Source organism: Gopherus flavomarginatus, chromosome 6, assembly GCF_025201925.1.
Source record: "Gopherus flavomarginatus isolate rGopFla2 chromosome 6, rGopFla2.mat.asm, whole genome shotgun sequence".
Classification (NCBI taxonomy): Eukaryota; Metazoa; Chordata; order Testudines; family Testudinidae; genus Gopherus; species Gopherus flavomarginatus.
In genome coordinates, this window is record NC_066622.1 from 70,733,707 (window position 1) to 70,756,952 (window position 23,246).

General features: G+C 46.4%; 1 protein-coding gene across 1 annotated transcript in view; it reads left to right on the forward strand.

Annotated features, from left to right (window-relative positions):
* The first annotated feature begins 4,078 nt into the window (after positions 1-4,078).
* ZNF488 (zinc finger protein 488) overlaps positions 4,079-23,246 on the forward strand; it is a 37,113-nt gene continuing 17,945 nt past the window's right edge. Inside the window, exon 1 of the mRNA XM_050960175.1 lies at positions 4,079-4,160. The gene's annotated coding sequence lies outside the window, so the exon portion shown is untranslated. The remainder of the gene's footprint in view (positions 4,161-23,246) is intronic.

The window sequence follows — 23,246 nt, forward strand, 5'->3', positions numbered from 1 at the left end:
ATCACCCCCCCCACACACACACACACCCCTTTGCTGTGTCTAGATATTATAGAACTACTCGGTAATGATTTCTTCAGATTTTAAATACCAACGTGTACCAGGGCACAGCACAGTGGTTAGAGGAGATTTTAACTTAATTCTTGCTACACTCCAGCTCTGAAGGGCTATATCTTTGTTTCACATTTTGATATTTCCAGGGTTCAAGTTCTCAGGGTATAAAATCAGCATGAAGAGATGCCCAGTTAATTACTTCATGCCCTGTGCAAACTTGACAACTGTTCCTGGTGGGTAAGTGAGATGGCGTCTAACCCCTTTGTCTAATCAAAGGGGGGGGGGAGCTAGCGCGGGCGGGAGGGGACAGGGAGTGGGGTGGGGTCGGGGAGCTGCACGATTGAAAATGACAAGAACGCCTATATTCATTTACTCATGCATTGCTCAAAATAAAAACCAAACTAACTGCATCCAGTCCCATCAGCTGATCTGGCACTAACCTCTAGATCCTGTTTCCATTAGGGAATCGATACAAATAATCTTGGCACATTTTCTTGTAATGGTTCACGCGCCCTAATGCAAAGGGTGTTGTTTTTTTTTTTTAAATCCATTCCCTGTATATTATTAACCTATTTGCATGTAAATTGCGAAATATAAACGAACAGCTCCGACAATGGGAATTTGCTGATCTCATTTATCTGCCACCTACATCCAATTTCAGAAAATGTATCCAAAGAGATATTAAAAGGCCCCAGCATTGGATAAACCCCTCCCTTGATTGGCGATTAGCCACTGGAATAATCGCTGTATCCGATGCTTGGACCCGTTACCAGATTATCTATGTTCCTTTCTGCATGATCGGAATTTTTAAAGAAAGTTAAAATCCCTGCTCTATCCTCTCTTTAATCCCTTCAATTTCGCGTAGTGTAGGTTTCACTTCCTTTGTTGGTATAAGATCACTCTTGAATTGCAGCGAAAATCCCTCTTTTCAAAAGCATTACAAAGTTGACATTTCCTTTCTCAATACAAGCCAATATTTAGATTACATGGACGTTAATCAAATAACCCGGGTTACTTCATTTGTCAACATGTTCACAAGAATTTTCTACCAGGCGTTAAAAGCATTTATAGGGAACGACATCTTTCAAAAGCAATGTTGCTAGCCCAGATATAGGGAATATTTCATCATGACAAGGCAGCTGATGGGTATATTTTACATAACAGCTGTTTCAGAAATCGCTTGATACCCCAAATTGATCCATTATTTCTTTCCTGCGAGTGCCTCCTATGAGATAAAGACTGTTTTATTGTAAAACGTTTTTTACGATCAGATCCGAAGTGTCCACAGTTCGTAGCACAGCCCTGTAAATCAGAGCATTCAGTCAGAGATTGAGGGTGACTGATTCATAGGAAATTTTTAAGAAACACCCAAACGGAACCCGTTTTCCAAGTCCCATCCGGAGGAATTGAGCAGAGTTTTTAGTATCTAGTATCCCACGAAAGTTAACTATTTAATAAACACCTGCTTTCTAACCCCTTTAATCTTCTGCAGACCGGAAGCAGTGTGCGCCTAGGACCCAGTCTAACCAGTGCAGGACTGGGAAAAGCAATGGCATCAGGGGAGATGTGACAGCACATGCCAGAGCTGCTCTGGAAGGCTGGGTATGCTGGCATCCTATAATATGCAAAGGCTGCTCCTGAAGGCATTCTGTGCAAAACACCTACAAAATCTTCAAATAATATTTTGAAATTCTGCACATTGTATTTGTCAAATAAACGTGGAGGCTCCAGCGTGGCATTGGGGAGCACAGGCCACTGGCTGCACAGAGGTGGGAGATCACTGTGCAGCTCCCCCCGGGGATTCGAACTCAGCAGTGAAGCTGCACCCAACCCTGACACAGTGCAAGGAGTGGGCCTGCCTCAAAAACACCTCAAGGCCCTGCCCCTCTGTACCAGGTGCGGTCAGGCAGGCTCAGCAAGGCAGGATCCAAGTGTGGGGGGATCCAGGTGTGGGCTGAGAGAGTTCTGTGTGGGGCAATCTCGGTGCAGGAGGCTCAGTGGGGGATCTGGGTGCAGGGAGGATCTGGATGCACGGGGGCTTGTTGTGGGGTCCTGGATGCAACAGTAATGGGACTCTGCAGGGGGCTCTGAGTGAAGATGGTTGGGGCTCAGCAGAGGGTCATCTGGGTGTGGGGGAGATAGAGCTCAGCAGGGGTATGGGTGTGGGGGACTCAGTGGGGGGGTCCGGATGCAGCTGGTTGGGGCTTGGTAGGGTGGGGATCCAGGTGCGAGTGGCTCGTCGGGGTGGTCCAGGTGCATGGGGCGGGTGGTGGTGGGGAAGTTTGCAGAGCTTTCTTCAGCTGAGGAAGAAATTGAGGGGGAGTCTGACCTGGCCCTGGATGCTGTGCAAGAGAGGAGGAAGTCCTGTCCTCCCCAGATCAGCTAGGACTAGCCACTGAGCATGGCGCAGGATAGGAACCATCAGCTGGGTCTTCCCCAGTCCCACCTTCTGTACCATAGTGATTTATCTCTTTGGCAGCTGCCCTGGGCCCCCAAAACATACTGCTGAGGAGGGTTGCATGATTGCTCTTGTGGTTTCTCTTTGGTTCTCCAACAGAAAGTCATTTTTTCTGCTGGGAAGCAAAGAAATCTGTGAGGGACATAAATTCTGTGCATGTGCAGTGGTGCAGAATTCCCCCAGGAGTAAAAGGCTCTTGGGCAGGGGCGGCTCCAGGCCCCAGCAGGCCAAGTGCGTGCTTGGGGCGGCATGCCCGGGGGGTGCTCTGCTGGTTGCCGGGAGGGCGGCAGGCGGCTCCGGTGGACCTCCCGCAGGCTTGCCTGCTGAGGGTCCGCTGGTCCCACGGCTCCGGTGGACCTTCCGCAGGCGTGCCGCCGTGCTTGGGGCAGTGAAATGTCTAGAGCCGCCCCTGCTCTTGGGGGAGCGTTTCCTTGGACAAGGGGGGTGGGTAGGGGAGTCTAGTTCTTGTGGGGGAAAGGTGGGTCTCCAGGGGGTGTCTCTTGGGAGAGGGAGGGGGGACCTGAGGGAAGGCATTTCTGGGGAGAAGGAAGCAGTGCTCCTAGGAAGGGACATAAGGGGGAGAAATCCCTAGCTCGTGGGAGTGTTTCCGGGGCAGGGATTCTCAGTGGGGTGTGGTGTTGGGGAGAACCTCCATGCTTATCAAACTCCTTGAGATGATGATAGTGCCAGGCTACCAGCTGCAGCGATCACTCCTTGGGAAGCATCTGTCTGTCCCCGGTGGCCCTGTGTCTGTCCGGAGACTGTAGAGGGGACCTCGCCTCCCGCACAAAGACAGTCAGAGAGGGCCGGGGGGAATTGAGGCAAGGAGGGGCTGTGATGGGCGAGGGTGAATTCAGGGGGCGAGGGCGGGATGCAGTGGGAGTGGAGATGGGGTGCAGGGAAGGGGCAAAGGTGGTGATGGGGAGCACAGTGACTGGGTCATGGGGATGAGGGGGGCAACGCGGCAGGAGGAGGCTGGGAGCACGGCAGAGGGGAAGATGGAAACCACAGATGGGGGTAGGAAAAGATTTAGGGAAGCGCGAGATGGGACCCGTGGCGTGGGGGCGAGATGACAGGGGGCTGTGTCCTGGGAGTGGGGAGGTGGGGACCATGAGGAGGGTGGGCGATGTGCTGGGGGAAGGCGGGTGGGAACAGTGGGAAAGTGGGACGTGCGCCTGGGGGGCGGGGCTGCGCTGTGCCGTGTGTGTGCAGAGGAGTGGAGTGCAGGGGGCGGATGCAGTGAAGGAAGGGGGAGAGGGGTTGTGCCGTAGAGGAGCGGGTGCAGGGGACTTGTGGGTGGAGCTGTGTGGTGGGGGGCAGGTCCCAGGAGGGAGGGGGAGCAGGTGATGTGCAGTAGGAGGGGCGGGTGCAGGAGAGGGGCTGGAACCTGGGCGGTGGAACCGGGGCGGGCACGGCGGGTGCTGTCACGCCGCTGAATGCCGCCAGCCCGGCGCAGGGCGAGCAAGGGGCAGGCACCGCAGGCTGCAGCCGCCGCCTGGAGCGCACAGCCCTGGCTCTGGCCCTTCGCCCGGCAGCCCCGCTCCGCCCAGCTCCCCGCTCCGGCCGGGACTGCAGCCGGGATGCGCTGCTGAGTGGCAGCCCTGCGACGGCAGCGCCTGCCCGCTCCCCCTCGGAACTGCAGCTGCAGCCGGTAAGCGAGCGGCCGGAGGGGGCAGGTGGGTGAGCGGCAGCCTCCGGCCGGGCGCTGCGCTCCGGGCTCCCCGCGGGGCATGGCAGCGTTTGTCCGTGCGTGGCGGGGTCCGCGGGGGTCCGGGTCCCTTCCCGCGCCCCCCCCCCCCCCGCTGGCCGTGCCACATGGGATCGGCGGGTGCAGGCGGGCGGCAGGGATCAGCGTCCGCAGCCTGCCCCGGGACACCTGGGGAAGCTGTTCGCTCTGGCCGGGGGTGGTCTCACCGGCGCTGGAGGGGGCAGCTGGCCGAGGCTCGCATGGCTGGAGGCAGCGGCCCGGCTGAGCAGCCAGAGCATCAGGGAATCTAGGGCGAACTCCCCCCGCACCTGGGACTGCGGAATCAGGAGGGATTTGGTGCCCCTTCCTCGAGGGACGGACCCTGGTCTTCCAGGCAGGTTGGAAAGGGCTGTGAGCAGCGTGTAAACGAGCCCTGCTTCCGTGCACTGAGCCAGAGGGCCAGAGGGCTGCTCTGCTGAAACATTCCTGGACCCAGACTTTTCCCTTCGCTTGGCCTTTCCTTGTAATTGCCTGTTTAAGTCAACTAAGGAAAGGAAAGGGGGGAACTCCTCGGATCTCAGATAAGATCTCAACAGGGGCCGATGTGTGTGACTTGTGAGGAGAAGGGGAAATGATCAGAGAAGGACGATCAGCTTAGCTCACCTCCCTAACACTTGGGAGTGTTTTTTCAGAGCTTCGTGCTTCTTTTATAGCACGTCTCTGTGCAAACAAGATCTCCTCTCGCAGGGCAGAAAGAAGGCACCTTGGGAAAGTTACCCACAAAGATAAACTATCTTAACTCCCTCCCCCCAGGAATCTTTAGCCAACTCTCATTCTCTCTCGCCCCCACCCCGCAGTAGGCTGTTTTCTAGTCGAGACGTTTAAGTAATCATTTCCCCTTGATTTTTCTTGCCACCCTTACAACCACAATAGCTTATCAAACACTTTCTGGAGACCTTCAGAACAAAAGGATCACGGTTAGATACTTTTGTCTAGGGACTAATTGCCATTTAATGTTGGTGAACTTTCTTTGGCATAGGTTTCAGAGTGGTAGCCGTGTTAGTCTGTGTCAGCAAAAACAATAAGGAGTCCTTGTGGCACCTTAGAGACTAACAAATATATTTGGGCATAAGCTTTCCTGGGCTAGAAGCCACTTCATTGGATGCATGAAGTGAAAAATACAGGAACAATTATAAATACATGAAAGGCTGGGGGTTGCTTTACCAAGCCTGAGGTCAGTCTAACAAGATAAATCTCTTACCACCTCAGAAGTTATTTTTCCTCCCTTGGTATCCTGCTGTTAATTGATTTATCTGGTTAGACTGACCTCACACTTGGTAAAGCAACCCCCAGTCTTGCGTGTATTTATACCTGCTCCTGTATTTTTCACTTCATGCATCCAATGAAGTGGGCTGTAGCCCACAAAAGCTTATGCCCAAATACATTTGTTAATCTCTGGTGCCACAAGGACTCCTTGTCATTTTCTTTGGCATAGGTCAAGTATACTTCCTATTGACATCTAAATCTGATTCAATCCATTTAGCAAAAATCTCTTGTCCAACTAAATAAGAATCTGTTTCCATTGTCAATTAAAAAAAACACATTAAATCTGCCAATCTTTCCATGGAAGAGTTTACTTGGTAGAAAACAGTATGATATGGGTGTTTGAAGCATTTGAATAATGGCTTCAGTTATCAAACATGTACTGCTTGAAACAGATGGCAATAGACATTTGATAGAGGGAATTTAAAGCTGATTCTTACTGTCTCAGTTGTCCCAAAAAAACCCAACAGTTACAATTGTAGTTAATGCAGTATTTGAATGTGAGCTATCATTCAGGAAATATCCCTTATGTTCAGTCTTTTTTTCACAAAAATTGCTAAATATGGTGCTTGACAGCGTTTGTCACCATTTAATAAAGATAATTGGTACCAGAGAAGGCGAGAGTGGGAGGGAGATTTTTCTCTAGGCAATATGAAGACTGTAAGAATAATATTGAGATTTTTTTGGTCAGTCTTGTGTGTGTGCAACTAAATCAAATTTAAAAACTGGATCATTAAGAGAAAATAGATTGGATTTAAGTGACTGACAGTATTTCAAGGCAATTAATATATGTTGAAAATGAAACCAAAATCCTATAGAAAAAGAGAATTGAGCATTATTGCTATTAGATAAATGCAAAGTCAAAATATACTCTATTCTGATAATTGAATGTAATATATTTTAAAAAGAGACTAGGAAAACATTAATTTTTAAAGAAAATGGCTAGCTAAAATCTTAGCATATTATATGTAGATGTTTTATGTTTGTAATTATACTTTTGTTAATACAAATACAATTATGTCCCCATGACACCGTGATACACTGCTTATTTTACAAGTTATTTAGAATATCATCAGGGAAAAAGCTAATGTTGTATCATAAGTTATTTTAAGTGATATTCATAGCTTCTTGCAAAGAAATCTTTCATAGGAAAATAGAAGTTGTGCATCATAGTAATTTAAACTCAGTATACTGAGTTTAAATTACTATTTAAATTGGTAAATTGTTGGTAAATTGTTCCAATGGTTAATTACTCTCACTATAATTAGAAGATTCTTGTTCACCGAATCTTCACATTACATAGCAGTATTCACCTCAGCCATCGGTTCAGTATTAGACATCTTAAAGTGAGTGATGTGAGCTTTCAGATATCCCCCATCATAATGGGAAAACGAGACTCATTTATAATATTCAAAGTACATATGTATGCTGAGGAGATAATACCTATGTATAGAACTTTCAAAAAGGAACAGATGCACAGCCAACCCAATATTAATCCTGGTATATTTGGTAGCTCTTTGTTATTAAAAATATTGTTCAACACAAATGTGGCTTAAAAATCTTGTAAACCGATAGGATGAAATTGCTTTTCATGTAAAAAAAGATGATTATATAGTGGATTATAATTGCACAAATAGTGAAAGGAAATGATTTGTAAACGTTTTCACCAGTTACAAATTTGGGTTGAATCTCACCTTGTTAGCGCCGTTTTTGTTCATTTTTTTCTCTGAATTGTCATGAAACTGATTTTTGTTGGTGTGGATGTTTGTGTGCATCTAGCTATTCATAGATTTCAAGGCTAGAAGGAACCATTGTGATTCTAGTCTGACATCCTGTATAAGGCAGGCCAGAGAAGATCCCCAAAATAATTCCTGGAACTGACTAGATCGTTTAGAAAAATGCCCAATCTTGATTTAAAAATTGTCAGCGATAATCCTCCACCACGGTTGGTAAATTGTTCCAATGGTTAATTACTCTCACTATTAAAAATGTACATGTTCGTTCCAGTCTCAGTTTGTCTAGTGAGTGAACGCACTTATCTGTGTGAGAGCAACGATCTTGGTCCTGGAAGGAAGCGCTCACCTTGCCCGCCCAGTATATGCTGATTGTATTTGTTTGGGAGCAGGAGAATGAGAAAATCAGTGATCTTTTTCCTGCAAACAACTGAGCAATCCTTCAGCATGAGTAGCAATGAGAGGGGGAGTAGGGTGGGTGGTGGCAGGATGCGCATATAGCAGACAAGTCCTTTTCCTGCAGACGCTCTGCACTTCTTCCTGGCACAACCCATATATATGGGCCAGTTAGACAGAGGAGAGTCAGTGTTTGAGGAAAACCACTCTGTGGAATCGTGCAGCTGGTCCTGGGACCATACAGTCATCTCCCTGATAAAATGCAAGCTACAAATAATGGTGGTGCAGAGTAGTGAATTCACTCTGTGCAGCTGGCAAGTATATAAAGTGACTTGTGTTGCTGTATGTAGCTTTCCAAACCATGCTGGCCAGAGCCCTGAGACTCTCAATTAAGAGACTCAAGGAACTGTCTGTAACTTTCTCTCTCCCTCACCCCCTCCCCTCTTTCTGCCTGGGAATAAATCAAGACTATAGCTTTCTCTTTCCTGCAGCCAGAGAACTCTGTAATTTTAAAAGCTAAGGTCCATGTATTCAGCCAGGTATTTTTTTTTTTCATGTAAAAGGGGACAGAAAAGATTTAAAATGCTAACAGACAATTCTTAGACCTTCTGTTTCCCTTCCCCAATTGATCCAGCACCAAAAGGATGTAGTCAGGCAGTTGTGTTCATAAAGGTTGGGTTATCCCAGCTTAACAGGGTAACCAGAAACAAGACCAGGCAACTGAGGTGGCCAGGTACACAGCTCAAATATTGAATTTCAGATACTCTGGACTACTTCCTTTGAATAGTTTGCAAACTACCAGAGACTCAAATACGTGCACAAAAAGCCTTCATCCTACACTTAGAAATAACAAACCAATTCATAAAATTCAAGATCTGTTAATAGACAATTCATGAAGGGTAACACTCAGCCCCATGCATGGGGCCAGCACAAAGCCAATGTGAAATCCCAATTAAGCTCCATTTTGAGGTCTTAGGTGGTGCATAGGCCTTGGAATGAAAAGGGCCGAACCCAGTGAATAAATTGTTCCCATTTAATAGTTCAGTCAGCTCTTGCAGTAGTTGGCGGCTGGGGAAGAGATAACTGTTCTGTACGCTGTGCTGGGTCAGTGAATTCACTCTTTAAAAAGGCTGACCCTCTTCTTAAATCATGTAAAGATTCTGCCTGCGGTTTTCTAAGGAACCAGAGGAAGTTCGGTGTCCAATTCCATTTGGAAGTCAATAGGAGTTGGGTGGCTTGCTCCTTAGGCTCTTTTCAAATCACAGCTTTTCAAATTTATAGGTACGGTTCACTATTTATACAGCATCACAGGCAGTTCACCCAGGCGCATGTCGGTGCTGAGTCTCAGAAACGTCACTTCTGGGCTTCAGTGAGTGAGTTGCCCAGGTCTGATGCAGCAGATGAAATTGCTCCTTTGCGGTGATCCATGAGATCACCTCTGTACTCTGCTCCAGGGTGGCGGCCCCTGCACCCTTTCCTAGGGAGATTCCACTTGACTGTGGGTCACTGTGCTGGGTATCTAGCCAAGATCTGATGGCTCATCCTTATCCAACTGCCTGTATGGTGTGTACTGCAGCAAGCAGGGAGTAGAAACAGACTAAAAAGTGGGGGGGTCTACAATCCTCGGTTGCTCCAGGGCTGGATGTTGATGACATCAAAGCTCTAAAAAAGTCTGAACCCCCCGAGGCTTGGAGATGTTTGGATCTGGAATAAGAGATCCAAACTGGATCTCATCCCCTCCAAACAGGCCAATTTCTGTCCAGTCAGTTTCCATTCCCGAGGTTCTGAAGTGCAAACTGGGCCCCTACTCAAAGCCTTCCATGTCTCACCTGGCTGCACCAGCCAGCTGCTACCTCCACTGCCATTTTTAGGGAAGCTGTCAGGTCAGTGATGAGTGGTTGCAGCTGGGGAGACAGGAATAGTGGAGATCCCATGGGAACAGCTGTTCTTGTGAGCAGGGCTGGTTCAATCACATTTTGCTCCCCACCTGGCCCCAGAGGGGATTATCACATAGGCAAACTAGGGACATGCCTAGGCCTCAAATGCATGTGGGGAGAATGGGGTGGGGAGAGGGTCTGGGACCCAACAAACAATACAGTCACTACAGCTGGGCTGGCTGTGCTGTGGATCTGCCACCACTGTCTGCTCATCAGGGCACTTCTCACTATGATGGGGACATAAAAGAGGCCCACTGAAATCAGCGGAAAGACTTCAATTGACTCTAATGTGATTTGGGTCAGGCTGAAAGATTGGATTCTAAGGACAGGATTAGGATTCACACCTGTGCAATGGGGCCAACAAAAACAGACACAGCACTCAAATCCCACTTAGCTCTGTTGTGGATTTAACATGCCAGGGCACAGGCCTTTAGCTGGGTGATGGCCAAATGGAATGTATTGCCAGTACATTTAAGTATAGAGGAATAAGTTCAAAGGCTAAGAAATGAAGATTCCACTACATAAAGTGCTTTTCTGGCCTTGCTCAGAACATCAGATGCAGGGCTCGGCTGGTAAAGAACCGCCAGGCACTGGAGAAAGTCCAAGCACACAGAAGAATGCTTAGGGTGAGACAGTGAGGTTGTATGTATTTTGGGATGTATGCTGCCAATGGTTTTTAAGCATAATTTCCAATTTATATCAATGGGGAGTTATTTTTAAAAACTGATAGCACAATATGTACCCATTTACTTCAGTTAATGGCAAGTAAAGTTGAGGGTCAAGTAGTTTAGACCCAAATTTAAGGATTTGCTAAAAGTTTTTATAAAATCTACAGTAAGTTTTCGTGAGTCTCCGCTTCCTCGTAAATGTTAATGAGAACAGTAGAGCTATTTGAAACATTTGACCAACGTTTTTTCTCATCAGAAAATGTGATATAGTTGAAGTTGAAATTTTCTACAGGAAAATGTTGATGACGTTTTTAATCAAAATGAAAATTTTTGTTTCAGATCAATATTGACAGTCATTTTAAGTCAAAATATCAATTCAAAATGAAAAACATAGTGGAGGAGGTAATATCTTTTATTGGACCAACTTCTGTTGGTGAGAGAGACAAGCTTTCGAGCTACACAGAGCTCTTCTCCAGGTCTGGGAAAGTACTCAGAGAACACTGCAGTTAGACACCTCTGGCTGGCCTGTGTCAGCTGACTCAAGCTCACGGAGTTTGGACTGCTGAGCTGTTTAACTGCAGCGTAGACTTTCAGGTTCAGGCAGAGGCCCCGGGCTCTAGGCCTCTGCAAGGTGGGAGATTCCCAGAGCTCAGACTGCAGCCCCAGCTTGGAAGGCTGCATTGCAATGAACAGCCCTGCAGCCCAAGTCAAGCGGGCACCGACCAGCCTCTGTTTTTTATTTGCAGTGTAGACATACCCAGACTGTCACAGCTAAAAACAAGGTGGAACAGATTCTTAAGCATAAGGAGTTAACTTAACACATGTTGCAAGAGACCGTTCAAGGGAAAAGTGGGCAGTTAATAACTTTACAATTGTAGTAGGACAATATCCTGGGACCAACAACAGCGCAAATTCAAAATGAATTCTTTTGTTTAATTGACATTTTGAAATGAAATATTTTGTTTTGAAATGTCAAAACATTTAGTTTGATTAATAAGGTCCACTATTTTAGACATTTCTAAATAGATTTTTTTCAGAACTTTTCATTCTATGCAAGTTTGATATTTCAAGTTTTTTGTCCCAGTTCAGGATGAAAACAAGTATCAACATTTCAGAATTTCCTGTAAGACAGAAATGCCCTTTTCCAGCAAGCTTTTAAGAAATAGTTATTTGCATATAAACATTTCCCTCACAGTATCTGAAACATCTAGTAACACTCGATAAACACACACAAATTATTTGCAAATAATCAAAATCATCTGATGAATCGGTGCAAATAATCAAGTTTTCAAAATGACTGCAGAAGGTGCAGCCAGTGTAAATATATGAGCAATAATTTATCCAGGATGACTTTGCTTTCCATTGCACCTTCTTGCAAACAAAATTTGCTCACCTGTTTATGAATGGGAGTTAATGTGTTTGTGAATATTAGCAAAGTTAACTGGCAAGTTTCATCCTCAAGGATAAATTTAAATACTCGTGGCTGGATTTGCCCGATATTAGTTGGGATCATGGGTCACAGGGGTATTTCCTAGAGCTGGTTGAAAAAAAGGAAGAGAACTGAGAGTTTTCCTCCTCCAATTTCAATCAAATTTCTATACAACTGGATGGAAAAAAAGAAATATTTGGGAAAACTTAGTAATATGCTTTCCACCCCCTCTTTTTTGCTGATGTTTCAATAATCTTTGGCATTTTCTGATCAGTTCTAGGGATTTATAATTTCTTTAATACAGCCACTGCTCATCCGGGCCCTAACAGTGCATGTTTCTTATAACAGGTTAATAAGCCACATTTCAGCAAAGCACTTTAAGTAACTTTAAACACGTGATCACCAGTTGTTGAACTTCAGCGTGACTACTCATGGGCTTCAAGTTAAGCATGTGCTTAAGTGCTTCAGTGATTTGGAGTCTTAATTTATTACAGGGACAAAGTAACCAGTTAGATCAATCAGTTCACCTTTACCCTTTTTGTCCGCTTTCCAAATCCTGTTCTTTTCACTATTATTGTCCTCTAAGAGTTTTACTAGTGGTTAGAGAATGGGGGTAGCCAACTGTTAACATCTGTTAATAAAAAACAAAAAAATCAGGTGGCAGATTTTCATAGTTTTATATACAGTCAAACAAACTCTCAGAAGCCTGTTCCTTCCTATTTTAAATTTATGCTTACTAAAAGCCCAACATGAAGAGACAATAATATTCATTTATATGGAGCAGAGACAGCCTGTTACATACTATATATACTTAAAACCTAAGCTTAAAAAACATTATCAAGGTTACACAGCCAAGAACTCAAACATTAGGCAATATTCATTCTGGCATTTCCCATGCAACCTTAATTTGGAAAAAATCATACATAGTCATGTAATTAAAGACTGCCTCATATTGCACATGCACAGGGGGGCTGGATTAAGGTTGCATACACAACTTTAATTCTGGCATTTGCTAGCTTTTCAGCGTTTGACTGCTCAACCTTTAACATAGACTTGTGTGTGAGAGATCTTCTAGGTTTTTAAAAAAGCGAACTTAAAAGACAGAATGTGGCATCATATTGACACGCACATGCATCATCAGCAAGGTTGAGACCTTTCAATCCACCACACAGACCTCAGTCACATGAGCTAACAAAGTAATTGGTAGTAGTAGTAGTAGGTTGTCATCCTTTATGTGGACCATCACTGGCAGAGGATAGGACATTTTGCCCATGGGTTTCACAGATATTTGCTGACAGCAGAAGAATGGTGAGACTCAGGGCAGATCTACACCACCGTTTAAGTTGATCTAACTTACATTGCTCAGGGTGTGAAAAAGCCCCCTCCTCGAATGACGCAAGTTCCGTGCTGTCTACACTGACGCTGTGTCAGTGGGAGACGCTCTCCTGCTGACATAGCTTCTGCTTCTCGCCAAGGTGGAGTAATTATGCTGATGGGGGAGGCCTGTCATATCGGCATAGTGCGTCTTCACCAGACATGCTACTCACTCTGACCCCACTGCAGATCTAGCTCTTGTCCCATCCACCTTCAAATCAGGCAGCTCCTTCCTCTGCGCTGCATGGGCCCAGCAGAGGGGTCATTAAGAGCAGAGGAGAGCCAGCCTCCCTGTTCTCTGTTCAGGTGCCTGACCCTGGACCCAGCAAGGCCCTCAGCAGCCTAGAACTGCAATTGCAGCTCTCTGCTAGAGCATGCCCAGTGCAGATGGAATCTTGGGGGAATTTACCTACTAAAAATCTAATAAGTCTATTGAACATGTGAAAACTATATTTTTCCCCTCCCCCAGGCTTGTAACTCGGCCAAATTTGGGCAGACATTCACAGTGACAGCAAAAGGCCCAGCCCTGACACAAATGTCGCCTTCTACCAAACGTCAGGTCCCTGCTTTGGTACAGGGATGCTAGAGCTTTTCAAAGAAAAAGTCACCAGAAGATTATAGCACGGGTGAAACAATGTATTTTTCCTTAGCTTCATTTTTGGCAACAGGAGAAGCATTTTGGCTGAAATTATCCAAAACAATTCAGCCCGAGGTAGACACCTGGCACGGAAAACTTCAGCCCAAATGGTTAAAGTTTGAAAAAGTTATAAGCAACTGAAAACAGGGTCTTATAACACTGGTCTACAATTTTTGAGAAGTCGTCTGCTTCAGAGATAAAATGTGATATTTATTAGGTATTTTGATGTGCTGAATTCAAATATGACAATTAAAACAACTGATTGGCTACTGTTTCTAAGATATTTAAGTTTTTACATTTTATGTCTATGTATATTGTGTAGATAGTAGAGTTTTAATCATAAATTGTAAACCTAGGTCTTTTCATGTGTTTATGGTTGCTTTACATGATAATATTTCACCTGTCCTGTTTATGTAACACTTTAAAAATCAGCAAAAGGGTTATATAAATAAAATTTATTATGAAACAAAAGGCAAAAAACTATTATGTACATAGTTTAGTCCTATTCAGTGTCTACTCGGCGCTTCTTGGCTTGTCTCTTGTATTCATTAAATGGAGCATCTCTTGTCACTGTCCAGCAATAGTCTGCAAGCATTGATGGGCTCCATTTGCCCTGATAGCCTGCCAGGAGATTCCACTCCTGTAGTCTGCAACCCAACAGCTCTGCCTTACTCTTGGGTAGTTCCAAATCCCAGGCAAGGTCATTCAGTTCACCTTGTGTTATGAGGTGTGGTTCAGAGGAGGAGGATGGGAGAAAATGTGGGTCCTGTGACATTGATGGTTCAGGACCAGAGTTTCCATCCTCTTCCTCTTCCTCTTCTGACTCAAGTGAGAATGATTCTGGTGCATCAGGAACCGGCAGTCCTTCTCCGTGGGGCACTGGGCAGATAGCTGATGGAATGTTTGGATAATGCACAGTCCACTTTTTCTTCTTTAACACACCTTTCCCAACTGGAGGCACCATGCAGAAGTAACGATTGCTGGTATGATCTGTTGGCTCTCTCCAAATCATTGGCACTGCAAAAGGCATAGATTTCCTTTTCCTGTTCAACCACTGGCGAAGATTTGTTGCACAAGTGTTGCAGCATATGTGTGGGGCCCACCTCTTGTCCTGATCTCCAATTTTGCAGCCAAAATAAAGGTGATAGGCTTTCTTAACCATAGTGGTTATACTGCACTTTTGTGATGCAAAAGTCACTTCACCACAAACACAGAAGAAGTTATCTGCACTGTTCACACAAGTACAAGGCATCTCTGCTCACTTTGGCTAAACAGAAATGTGTCCCTTTGCAAAATCAAACACTGACAAATAAGAGAGCACGACACTGTATGATTTCTAGAGCTGATATAGGGCAATGTGTTCAGCAGAGTGATGTAAGCTTCGTTATGATTGCATCATCCATGACTTCTAGGAATAACATGATGCAATTCATATCGCGTATGATGCAATACCAGCTTCAGATTGCATCATTCATTGTTTTGCCTAAAAAGCAAGTACTGTCCAAACCCAGTCATAGATTTATTCATAGATCCAGTCAAAGATGTATTTTAGTCATTTCTGGTTTAAATTGAGATCCCTTCCCTTTATAACTCACTTATCCTCTGCCATTCCCAAGTCAGGGGTCGTATATACTGACCTAATAGCATATCTTGAAAACTAGAGCCAATCAACAATTTTAAGCATCATTTTCGTTCTCAGTGACCCAGAATTAGTAAAGTTGGACTACATTTATTTCAGAAGCATTTTGGCTGTAGAGCAGTGTAATGGGAAGCGTCAAGCAAACTTAATAGGTGGTGCTATCAGCTCTGCCTATAATAAATGAGTAAACTGCCCCTATTCTCTTTTTCATGGTGACAAGTCCTATGAGGGCCGGAGGATGGGGGAGTGTCCGTTAGGATTGCCTCTAATTTGCTGTTTCACTAAGCTCACAAATGAAATGTAGGCAGACAGGCTGTTTCCAAGAGCTAGTAGCGACATCTTAAGGTCAAACACTGGAAAGTCAGGGATCTAGACAATGAATTCACTGTTTTGTTTTTTCTCTTTTCTGGAAAAAAAAAAAAAGTGTTTGCTCTCATCTCTCAGAGAACAACCTGAAAAATTCCCAGGCCACACCAAGATGTTCTCCTAGCAAATGGGGGTAAATGAAGTGCAAGAACTGGGAAGTTTAGACATTTACAAGAGAGAGAAGAACTATCTGCACTAGTGTTCTGCATAGGGAGAGGGGCTGGCCTACCTGGATTGGGATCTAAATTATGAGAGAAGTCAAGAAAATATGATGACTTTAAAATGTTTCAGTGGCAGGGCTACGTCTTAACACAGACAAATTGCTCTTGGGCTTCGTATAAAATCATTTCCCCCTACCAACCGAGCCTAGCATTAGAAAAAACATCAAGCAAAACCAAAACCCAGTAGATTGCGAGTTTGCTTTTGACCTGTGCAAAGGACTGAAAATCAGGGGGAAGCATGCAGTTGACTTCCCAGCTCTAGGCTGGGTTTCAAATCTTGGATTCCATTCCCAGTTCTGCCACTGACTCTCTGGGAAATCCTGGGCAAGTCATGACTCCCTCAGTTTCCTCCACCTGTAAAATGGGGGTGGTAATGCTGATCTATTCCATAGGGCTGTAGTGGGTCTTAAGTAATTGCCTCAAAAGTTTAATGAGATCCTTGCAAGAAATTTGCCTTGCAAACCGAAGTATTGTCTTAGTTCTGGGCTCAACATTTTGTCTTCTCTTCTGTCCTTTTCTCTCCTTCTCAAAGGAGATCTGCCAACTTCTCCTGCCCCCTGAACACTTCAAATGTAACCCACACCCGCTCCATGTGGTGCTCTGTCTCTGGAAGGCCAAAAGTGTTTACAGTGCTCATAATTGCCGTGGTGATCTGAGCGGGCTCCATCTTCCCAGTGCTATGGCGTCTGTGCTGAAAAAAGGCATGAAACAATTGTCTGCCGTTGCTCTGATGGAGGGGCAACTGACAACATGGCTTACAGGGAATTAAAATCAACAAAGGGGTGGCTTTGCATAAGGAGAAACACAAACAACTGTCACACAGAATGGCCCCCTCAAAGATTGAACTCAAAACCCTGGGTTTAGCAGGCCATTGATTTCATGGAGGGAGGAGCAAATGAATGCAAAACAAATCTGGTCTGTTTCTTGTTTTGATCCACTCCATCTGTCTTACACATCTTAGGCTGGCAGCAGACGGTGCAGTCCGACTACTAGCCATTGTCGTCTCCTGGCTGCTCACCAGAAGACAGTGCAATACAACTGCTGGCAGGACTGAGTCTCCAGGAGACAAAACTTAAAAAAGGAATAACCTGGCTGAGTCACTCCCATGTCTGCCCAGGTGCCCGTGACCAACCTTACTGAGGTTGGCTAAAGGAGCACCCAGGAGTACTATGACAATGGCTACCAATCGTAATGCACCATCTGCTGCCAAAAGGCAATGAGCTGCTGCTGTGTAGCAATGCAGTCCCATGTCTGCCAGCAGCCAGTATGGTGACGGTGAGCTGAGCTGGCTCCATGCTTGCCGTGGTACGGCATCTGCACAGGTGACCCAGGAAAAAAGGTGTGAAACAATTGTCTGCCGTTGCTTTCACGGAGGGAGGGAGAGGGGCAGGGCCGGTGCAAGGATGTTTCGCGCCCTAGGTGAAACTTCCACCTTACGCCCTTCCCCCTCCCCCCGAGCCCCTACCCTGAGCCCCCCATGGCAGCTCCCCCTCTCTGCCCTGAGGCATCCCCCAGCCCCAACTCACGCCTGCTCTGCCTCCACCCCGAGCACGCCGTCGCTGCTTCACTTCTCCCGCCTCCCAGGCTTGCGGCGCCTAAGCTGATTGGTGCCGCAAGCCTGGGAGGTGGGAGAAGTGAAGCAGTGACGGTGTGCTCAGGGAGGAGGCAGGGCAGGGGTGAGCTGGGGTGGGGAGTTCCCCTGTGTGCCGCTCCCCCCCTTGCTGCAGGTGGCCCTCCCCGCGCTCCCCTGCCGCAGCTCCCTCCGCCTTAATGCCAGCGGCGACTGGGGCGGCCGAAGATCCAGCCACCGCGGTCGCTGCCGAAGAAAATGGCGCCCCCCAAATCCTAGCACCCTAGGCGACCACCTAGGTCGCTTAAATGTTTGCACTGGCCCTGGAGAGAGGGGCCTGACAACATGTACTCAGAACCACCCGTAACACTGTTTTTGCCCCATAAGGCATTGGGATCTCAACCCAGAATTCCAATGGGTGGCGGAGACTGCGGAAAGTGTGGGATAGCTACCTACAGTGCAACACTCCGGAAGTCGATGCTAGCCTCGGTACTGTGGACACAGTCCACCGACTTAATGCACTTAGAGCATTTTGTGTGGGGACACGCACGATTGACTGTATAAAAACGATTTCTAAAAAAACGACTTCTATAAATTCGACCTAATTTCGTAGTGTAGACATATCCCCAATCTTGTCTTTAAAGCCCTTTGGGATGATTTATGATCAAAAATGCCAAATCAATGTACAGTATTATTAATTTATAAATAGCTGATGTGTGCAGGGGCTTCGGTCCTGGGGTGATGAGGGCAGTTAGATACAGGGCAACACAGGTGCTTTGATCTGGGCTCTGTTTCCAACTCTGCCACTCTGACTAGCTGTACAACCTCAGGCCAACCACTTTGTCTGTGTGCACCACCACTCTCCTGTGTGTCCAATAGTGACACCCCCTTGTAAATCACTGCGGTCTTCGTGGAAAGTACTAGCTCCGTGAGTGCCAGGTATAATTTCATCCATGTCAAACATGACTGTACTAGATCACCTCAGACTGCTCATAGTAGCGTCACCTGGGACACTCGTGGAACCTCATATCCATGGCAGACTGAGATGGCATAGCTGAAAGGCAATTCCACTGAGTAGATACAGCCAGAGCTTGGCTCTGGGGGCTGGCCTCTGCCACACTTACTCACTGAGGAGTATCTTCCACTTACCCTGCTATAGCCCCACTGATTCCAATGAGGCTACTATGTCTTGTGAATGAAGGTAGCAGAACTGGACCCATAAGAAAGAAAAAAGCTCCTGGGGGAGTGAGCAAGCAGCTGTCTTGGTCCTGCACCATCTATTTCATGCACTGTCTAGTGAAGAATTCATGGGGACGTCCCCAGATGCACATGCCTTCGAGAGCTGCCTGCCTACTCCAAAATCAAGATGAAAAATCTGTCACTCAGGGACATTATGTGGGGGTATCAGATACTCTCTGGGGGGCAAGGAATCCATAAAGCTATGAGCCCCTATGCTCAACCACATGAAGAGCTTTCAACTGTGACATAGTATGGAGAGTACCCATCATTTAACAGGTGATCCAAGCCTAATGTGTTACTAATACCTTATTGATATTCATTTTGTCCTGCCAGTGGAGAAGCCCATGTGAAAGGAGAGCCCAGGGTAGTGGGAGCTGCTTATACAAAGAGGGCAAGGGGCTGGCAGGGTGCGGTGTGGTTGCACCGGGGCGGTCTCTCCATGAGGTGAGGGCATTCCCAACGGTGGCATTTGGACGGAAACACATCACTGGCGAGCTGGCAAGAGGCATGCCACAAGGTTCTGTAAACGTAACTGCATCGAAGGGGCATGGGTCAGGACTGCTGGGGAGACTGCGATTCATGCCTGCAGCAGGAGAAGGGGGGCACAACAGGCTTTAATGCTGGTGCCTCTTTGGCCTGTGTGGGGCCTTGCAGGGTTGTGTCCTTCCCCTACTGCCCAAGGCTGGGGAGGTGCATCACCATGGCCTTAATAGAACTCATGGTCAGGAAGTTTGTCCTGCTATTCAGTCTCTAGTCTCCTCTTGCAGGCCTGCAGGCACATTGTCCTTAGTGCCCTGCCAGCCAGCCAGACCTGCTTAGTTCAGGACATCTGTCCCCTGGGGGAGTGGGGTGTAGGGGCTGGTTTATCAACTTCTCTACAGAGCTTCACTCACTGCTTACTTGCTCCAGTTCCTGCCCTCTCTAGGTCCATACAAAAGCCCTGATAAGTGTACTTGCCCCTGTTCCTCCAGGAGTCAACTTGTGCCTCCAGCAGTCCCTCTCCCTGAGATGCCAGTTTCCAGCCTTCCTCCCTGGGGCTGGGGTATAATTCAGGCCAGCTACAGGGCCTTACCCAACTTCTCCTTCGGCAGGTCCCTTTCCCCAATTAGTCCGCAGACTCAGAGGGTTCAGCAGGAAGTCATCTCCTGTGGGTGTCTTTGATGCTCTGAGGCAGGAAGCAGCGTATATGCCCGCCCCCTTCTCCCAGCTTAGTGCTCTGCAAGGCTCCTAGCCCCAGGACCTTAAAGAAACAGGATCTGACTTTCTCCACAAGCTACTTATTCCCAGGACTGCTTCCTCTCCACCAATACCTCTTATTTCCTAGGTCTTTGATACATCAAAACCTCCCAGAATCTTAAAGGGCCATGCCATGTTACTGGGATGGGCTGACCCCATGGCACACTACCCCATCACAGGGAGGCAGTGTAACCTAGTGGTTAGTGCCCTGCCCTGGGACTCAGCACACCTGGGTTTGAGTCCTGGCTTTGCCACTGGGATGCTGGGTGATGACGGGAAAGTCATTTCACCCTCTGTGACTCAGTTTTCCCATCTGTGAAATGGGATAATGATACTGACCTTCTTTGTAAAGTGCTTTGAGATCTATTGATGAAGTGTGCTGTGTAGGAGGTAGATACTATTTTACAATTTACCTCTCAGTTTCATCTGGTGGCTGCTGCTTGTGTCCCTGGTTACCACCTTAGATAATTCTCCTTCATTTTTGGTGTTCATGCCTTCAGCTATTTGGAGACTTAACATGCCACATCTTGGCTGTCACTTCACTAAATGAGCCACATTGCCTTTCCTTAGAAATCACTCCTCCTAGCTGCCTGCTCAATTGTGTTCTTCTTTCCTGAACTCCTTCCCATCTATCAACAGATCTGGCAATGTAGTATCTAGGTCTGAGCATAGTCAGAAAAAACTGTGTGCAGCTGTAGTCCCAGAGGGACTTCACAGAAGGGCAAGCAGACTGATTTATGGGCTGGAAGCTTTGGCTTCTGAGAAACTAATGATGAGAAGGAGATATGTTTACCTTGGGCAAACAAAGAGTAAGGTAGACACTGATAATCATCAGCAAGTATTTGACAGGTGTAAGTGCCCAGTAAGCGAGAGAGGAATAGTTCAGTATATTCTAAGGAGGTGTATCTGGCAATAATGGGATAGTAGTGAGGGAAGGGAAGGGAAGGTTCAGTATCAGGAAATAGCTCCCATGTAAAGAAGGTGGTGGTGGTCCCAGCTTTTGAGTCAGCTGAGACTAGATTAGACAAAGCCATGGAGAACAAGATCTCTCTCGTTCCTGTGTTCATGACTGTACTGTCTGAACAATACACCTACTTTGGTTTTCAAGAGAAGTTAGGTGTCTGAATAGGGCTTCTCCTTCACTAATTATGGCCCCATGCAAAATGCTCAATTAATAATGAGCTTTCCTCAATCAGTATTGACTCTGTTGCTGAGGACACCAGGTTTGGATCAGGACCCAAATGAGGTTTAGGCTGGTTCAGAATTTGGGGTTGTGGTTGATTCAGTTCCAGGTTGAGGTTGAGGTTTGAGATTATTGCAAGATCATGAGCTGTTCTAAGAAAATTCTGCTAACTTGGATGTTGGAAATTTTGGAAGATCAGGTGTCTCCTTTGGCTTTGGATCCAAACGCAAATCAGACCCACAGAGGTTCAGATCCAGGAACTTAATTTTGGTGGAAGGTTATATTTGAAGGCATTTATATTTCAGCTCTGTATTTTGACCCAATCTTAACAATGAACTTTGTTCTACCGCCTTACTGTTAGGCTCCTTTCTTTCTGGTGTGCATGCAAAATGAGGTTTGGTGTGTATATGCAATGTTAAGCTGTCACATTGCATTGCATCTCTTAGTCTGCAGCTTTTTTGTATTAGATCATCACACTCTGACTAGTCACATACCTGCTGAAAACCCCTCCAGAGAATTTAGCAGATCTCTATGTGACAGTAATCAGTTCTGACCTTGCAGACATCCTGTCCTTAGTTGTTTGTATTTTTTTGGACTTGCAAGGAATGGTGGGAGAACAGAAAAAGTGTTGGGCTGATTAGGTCCTGAGCAGTCCAGTGTTCGTACTCCAAGGACAGTTATTCTGTCGCATCACTGGGGCGGCACTGGGCTAGTTGAGGCAGAATTGACTCGAGGCTTAGTTTTCTTCAACCAGGATGGAGTTTTGTCCTTCTTTCTCTATGCTTCAGTGTCTTCCACCCTAGCCCTCTTCCTCCTCTCCCCTTCAATGCTAGAGCTGCTCAGATAATGGAAACAAAAGTTTATGAAACATATTGAAGTTATTTGTGTTTCACAGGGCTTGAAATGACCCCAATTTGGGAATTTCATGAATTTTTGTGTGGGTTTTTTAAACCCACACAATTGTTGATTTGGAAGGGTTATCAGAAAGCAAAACATGGCTTTCTGTACATGACAAATGGCACTAACCGTTTAACTTATGAAAAATGCCACCAAAAAGTTTCAATAATAGCCACACTTTTTGCAAAAAAAAGTAGTTTAGAAAAAAAAGCCAGTTTTTAATTAAAGTGTAACTTTGTCCTTCTATTCACCTCCATTCTCCCACCAGATAAACCCTGCCCCACCTCCTGTCCACGATGCCTGATAAGCTTCCATAGAGGTCTGACTCCTCTCCATCACTCAACACTATTCCTCTAGCCCTCTTTTCTCTCTCTGATTCCTCTGCAGAGGCTCCTTTACCTTTATCTCTCATGGGGAGGGGGGTCTAAAGGTCAAGGAAGAGAAAGTCTCTCACTATCAAGTCAAGTTCAAGGTCTCGGTCCTTATCTTCAAGGCCTACCAGGTCTCTAAAAGCCTATAGCCCTGGCATAAGTTCATGGTCAATAATGCTGCTCCTCAGGCACATTGGAACTTTCTACCACAAGAGTAAAGCTCGCCTGGGCAGGAGACAGAGCCTTCTCGGGGGCCAGTCCCAGACTGCGGAACGGGCTCTCCCAGGAATGAAGGACCATCCCGGATCTCCCCACCTTCTTCAACAAGTGCCTGGTGTACATCTTCCACATGCCTTTTCTCACATAAACCCAGAGCCACACGGACATTTAAAATACCCTCTCCCCACAAACCAAAACCCTACCCCAATAAGCCACCCCACTGCACAGACAATTCTCCCTGCAGGGAGAGGATGAGAGAGAACAAACCACATGGGACAGATGTTAGACACGTTGCTTAATGCACTACTAGGAGGAGGTCCAGCCCAGATCCACAAAGGTACGTAGGCACCCAAGTCCCAATTTAGGCATCACTGCAATGCACAAAGCTCCCACCTAACTCTGTAGGCGCCTAAACTCACTCAGTGCTTGCATTTTCAGGATAAGAGTTTCCTGGGTGCCTAAATTCCTGCCCCTGGGCTGCATGCTGCTGGCTCCCTGTAGGCGCCCAGATGTCCATCTCCTGCCTAAGCCCCAGAGCAATCCATGACACAGGAGAAGATAGGTGGAGGAACATCTATCTTCTCTGCAGGTCGGATCCAGTGGGTATGCTCA